Source organism: Echinops telfairi, unplaced genomic scaffold, assembly GCF_000313985.2.
Source record: "Echinops telfairi isolate 266 unplaced genomic scaffold, ASM31398v2 ScPeMD7_31;HRSCAF=116, whole genome shotgun sequence".
NCBI lineage: Eukaryota > Metazoa > Chordata > Mammalia > Afrosoricida > Tenrecidae > Echinops > Echinops telfairi.
In genome coordinates this window covers 26,533,719-26,539,011 of record NW_022103928.1, presented here as the reverse complement: position 1 = coordinate 26,539,011, position 5,293 = coordinate 26,533,719, and the positions used below count along the sequence as shown (strand labels likewise).

The window sequence follows — 5,293 nt, the reverse complement described above, 5'->3', positions numbered from 1 at the left end:
CGCCACACTGCACTCCTGCTGCCCGCCAACCCCACTGTATGAGGAAACGCATCCCCTGGAGGGGATAAAACAGAACTTCTTCCCACTCACTTTCTTAGCTTCTTTCTTGAGGTCAGTTCGAGGGCCAGGAAGATCAACAGGGCTCAGGGGCAATTGCAGAACTTAAAGCTAGTCTCCAATTCTGTGATGTCCCTGAGGATCGGGGCAAATTCACAGCAATCAACAACAGTCTATTTCAGGACTCCGCACAGTAACGAACTCTACAAACCTGCCACTGTGGGAGTTGAGGATGAAAAGATTGGCTACACTCCTACGCAGGGTATTTCCCCACTGCTCCGCCTTATCTGCCGCAGACAGTGAAGGCCTGCTTAGGCCAGGTGTCTGCAAATCAGAGCTCCCCTTAGAAGGTCAGAGAGGGTGTCTCAATCGGCGCTAGTCACATCAGATCATTTGCCCCGGATGAGTCCACACATGAAAGGGGTTGGGCTTTGTTGGTTTATTTCTAATCCTAAATTGGTTAAAACTAGCAATGGGTTTCTTTTCTAAATGCCCTGAAGTGGACGAAATACGTTTTCTAAGCAAGCACTGAATCAAAACCATGACTGAGTCAAACCATTATATGATTTCGTTAAAACCCTAACTGGAACGTTTAAAATCTCTTTTCTCATGGATGCACATTGCGAGACCCATGAGTTCATTTCTTTCTTTTCGAGCTGAGAAATGACAGCAGAGAAAGAAAACCCACTGTGTGCTGTCCCACGCTGATTTTCAGGATGAGAAAGGCACGCGCTAAGGAACGTGAAATCACCCCAAGGAAGCCTGCAACTCCAAACTGTCTTCTCATCCAGTCCGTGCTGACTCACAGGGACCCCACAGGGCTGGACACAACTGCCCCGGGTAGTTTCTGAGAGTAACTTGTTATAAGGATAGAAAGCCTCTCTCTCTTGGAATGGCTGGTGAAGTAGAACTGCTGACCTTCTAATTACCAGCCCGACGGGTAATGCACCACACCATCGGAGCTCCCTAAGAAAGCCTAAGAGAGTGGGAGATGGTGTGTCTCTCCAGCCTCTGCTGGCCTGGGGACACTCTTTCTATTTACGAGCAATGACTTCTGTCTTTCTCTGAGATCGGAGGGAGCTCCATAGGACACAGCAAATGCTATCTCTCTTTGGGTCTTAATAATGTCAAAACTCATGCACTGATGAACTATGAACATTTATAAGAATTAGCGATGACGTAGGTAGCCATGTCGGCTCACTTGAAAATAGCAACTAAATTAAATCCGGGCCTAGCTCAGGTCATTTCAGATAATGCAAGCTGATAAAGTCTTAAAAGTCATACTAAAAAAGCAACAATAAAAAAAACCCCAAAAATAATCGCAACACTTTTCCTATCTCACTGGAGAGAAAATGATGAGCTATAGAGGGTTAGAGACTTGTCCCAGCTAGACAGCGGGGAAGCAAAAATAATCAAAACTGTGAAAAATATAAACATTCACATTGTGAATTACATACTCTATTAAAATACTGATTTGCATTTATAGTTCAAGAGAAATATTATGCATGCCTAAACTTGTTTTTAAAATAATTTAATGTATACTAGAAGTACTATTAATGATAGTTCTTGGCTTAACATCAATAAAAGTTTTCCCCCAAATATGGCCTCTTGTACTTGAGCTAACTTCCTTCCAACCACCTACTTAAGTAAATTGGGTAAATAAAAATCAAAATACATCATCTTCATTAAATTACAATTTTAAAACATATGTCCCCCAAATCTAGCTTTGTATTTTGAGAGCCGATAAGACACTTGAGGACAGCGGTTCTCAACCTGTGGGTCGTGACCCCTTTGGGGGTTGAAGGACCCTTTCACAGGGATTGCCCGATTCATAACAGTAGCAAAATTACAGTTATGAAGTAGCAACGCAAATAATTTTATGGTTGGCGGGGACAGCACAACACGAGGAACTGTATATTAAAGGGTTGCAGCATTAGGAAGATTGAGAACCACTGCTCTAGGAAGATTTTAAGTAATCGTCTATTTAAAAGATTTGACCTCCAATTTTGACCTCCAACACTCCACCTATGTGTGTGAGATCATTATTTACTGATCTTAAACTTTTGTGAGTCAGTTGATCTGTTTCAAACTTACTAGGTAAGCAACTAAAATGGTTGCATTTCTTGTTGCTTTTAGGCCTTAATGGGGAAAATAAGGAATAGCTTTAGGGGCCAGCTATCTTTATGTGAATATCTATCAAGAAAAATAAGAATAGCAAGTCAGAATTTCAGTTTAACCATTTTTAAAAGGGGGCAAATGTTTATACTTACAGACTAGCAACTTAAGTAACATTTAAAAAAAATTCCTGTACAACTAATATTTATTTAGTGGAATCTTATGAGAACAAAAACTTCTGCTAATACATTTGCCACACCTCATGAGAGATATTATATTTCCAAGCATATTTAACAATGAATTCAACAAACAAATTAGAATGACCAAAGTTTTCTGTCCTATCCATTGGGCAAACTTCTTGTGAAAGAAGTAACAGTATTGGACAGGAGGTATAAAATATGTAAGTATTATTTTATCATTTCTCTACTTCATGAAAGCCTTCTGTTATTTCAAATATAATTTGAACAGGAAATGAAATGCTTGTATCATTAAGACTTTTATAAGTTTTCAGTCATCCCTTTAACACAGCCGTGTCACACATAATTGATTATCTTGAAATTAAGATTCAAAGCAAACATTCTTCAGAGAATTATAGATGAGAGAAAACATACATAAGCTTTTCTGCATTTAACATACGAATAAAAGAGCATTAACTGTGATCATGAATTTACTTCCAAGTCAAAATCCAAGTCACATTTTTTTCTTCTTATAGAAACTTTAAATGTCACAGGGATCTTAAAAGTAATAATGTAGTTTTTAAAGAAGTCATATGCAATTTTTAAAAGTAGACCTGATATATACAAAGTAGAACACTAAGGCATCCAGCTTCTTCCAAGAAAATTGTGTATTTAACTATTAAAAAATAGCAATTGCAAAAATATTTTCAAAGTATTCTAAGTATAGTAAAAAAATTATGATTCAAGTGGGCATTCCAGTTTTAACTTAAAAAAGAAATGAAAATCTTTTTAATTTACAAGAATGAGAACCCCCCAAACCTTTAGCCTAGAATTCTCTAAAACTTTATGCCTTACTGATATCAATAGCAATTAAAATTTTCATGGCATTACTTTTACAACCATTATTAGAAACTCTAGAAAAGAATAACACTTTAAATCTGAAAAGGCATTTGATTCAAAAATAGAAGCATCGCCAGTGGTTATTTTTCCCTTCCAGTGAGTTACTAAGATTTCGATGTGATCACCAATTTAATCTAAGATCCTTTAAGATGTAAGTATTAGCAAGTAAAGCATCAAATATGGTAAAACTTAAAAGAAAGGAGAAAAATCATATGAAGAACACAAGACAAAAATGAATGAGTTTTAACAAACTTCACTTTTTTGGCTAACCCATTTTGTTTCAGGTTTTTTTATATTAAAAATGAATAAAGCTGGACCTGTATTTGACGGAATCTGATTGCAAGTATACAAGACAAACATTATTTTAGAACGTGCACAGAATCTTTTGGGCTATCCCTCCAAGGGATCACTGAGGAGCATCTATGAGGAGTGTTTTCTGCACAACGTTCTACCAAGTTGGTCCACAACGCCAACAGAAGGGATTTCTAGGTCATCAGCACCAGCAAGTCAGTTCTGCTTTCGGTCAGCAATTGATCATCTTGCTATAGATAGGCGATCAGCAATTGATCATCTTGCTATCAATAGGCAGAAGCGGAGCTAATGAACAATGGAGACTAGGTCTGCCCAAGCCCTTCTTGAATTAGATATTAATTGTTCTGTTAATCACTGCAGTTAAAGTTTGTCTCTTGTGGTAAAAACCATTGACACTGCACTAATGCCTCTCAAAATGTTCAGCCAGTCATGGGGCCCAACAAGATGCAATTTACCATCTTTGTACTCCGGTTCGGTTCCGGCTTTCAAACAATGCATGCACGTCCATATTACTTTTTGTCCCCCATCTTCAAGAAGAAAACTTTTCGTTTCTTCCTGGCAGCCATTCTGTCTAAACTTTATTTCTCTTGGAATAACGATTGACACCATTTTTCCAACCGACAGCCTTAGACCCGAGTTAGATTCATATTGTAAAACAAGAGCACCTTGAAGTCACATTAAACAAATAGTCCTGCGAATGTTAGATGTATCACCAACACAGTTCCAAAGAATGCAAGTAGCAGTGAGTCAACTCACCCAAGCAATGGAAGTTACTAGGAGAAATGAGAACGGCAGCCTCCTGATCACAGGCAGAGGTGTGGGACCCTTTGGCACCTAACTACTGACCTTATATAAAGCAGCAGCAGCGAAGTTACTCCCAGTTTCTGCCCCCTTACCTTTGGCTCCTCCCAAAATACCGCGCCATAAAGCACCACGACTACACACCCACTTTCCACCCCAGCACGGAGGGACCAGGGAGCGCTGCTAATGGGGCTTCCCGCGAGTGTTGCCACTGGGCTACCAAGAGAAGTCGGCGACGCAGGGCGCATTCGCCTGCCTCCTCTATAGAAAACGCGGTATCCCCCCAAAGGTCCGGAGGTTGTGCAGGAAGGCTGCCTTCTTCAGCTCCCTCCGCTGGGGAGGACGCCAGCCCCAACCCCAGCCCCTCAACTCAACTCAGGATCCGCACGGCGCTCACGGGCTCAGCGGGGACCCCCAAATGCGCCCTCCCTTCGCTGTCACCGCGATCGGCACACGCTGAGCGCCACCGGAGTTCTGAGTTAGCAGGAGGCGTCCACTGTCGCTGGACACACACACACACACACACACACACACACACACACCTCCAAGCTGCTGTGCCCCCAAGTCCCCCTCAGCAGCCCCTTGACGCCCGGGGCCACGGAGACGCCCCGCTCTCGTTAGGAGGCGGCGGTCCGGAACCCTGGGGCGCACTGGCTGGTGTCGCGGTGCCCAGTCCCAGTGCCCGCGTCCAGTGTGTGGCTGCTGCTGTTGCTGCTGCCGCCGCCGGCGCCCTCCCCAGCCTCGTGCCCAACGCGGGGCATCTTCTCCACACGCCACCTTCACCCGGAGCCTCTCGGCCCGCGACCCCTCGGTCAGTGCCCTGGCCACCGTGACCCGTCAGCCCCCGTCCCCTCTGCCTGTGACCTCTCTGCCCCGGACCCCTTCCTCCGAGAAGCCCTGGCGCGGTGCCCCTGGCCCTCCCGGGCCCCCGG

At 43.1% G+C, this 5,293-nt stretch overlaps 1 protein-coding gene across 3 annotated transcripts in view; it reads right to left on the bottom strand.

The window, feature by feature from the left end:
- The window catches only part of PPARG (peroxisome proliferator activated receptor gamma), a 208,123-nt gene that overhangs the window by 142,910 nt on the left and 59,920 nt on the right, over positions 1 to 5,293 (bottom strand). For 2 of the 3 annotated variants that reach the window (XM_045289978.1, XM_045289980.1), the window contains exon 1: positions 4,317 to 4,374. The exons of the other annotated variant lie outside the window; for it this stretch is intronic. The gene's annotated coding sequence lies outside the window, so the exon portion shown is untranslated. Of the gene's footprint in view, positions 1 to 4,316; positions 4,375 to 5,293 lie in introns of those variants that run through there. 3 annotated transcript variants of the gene reach the window in all.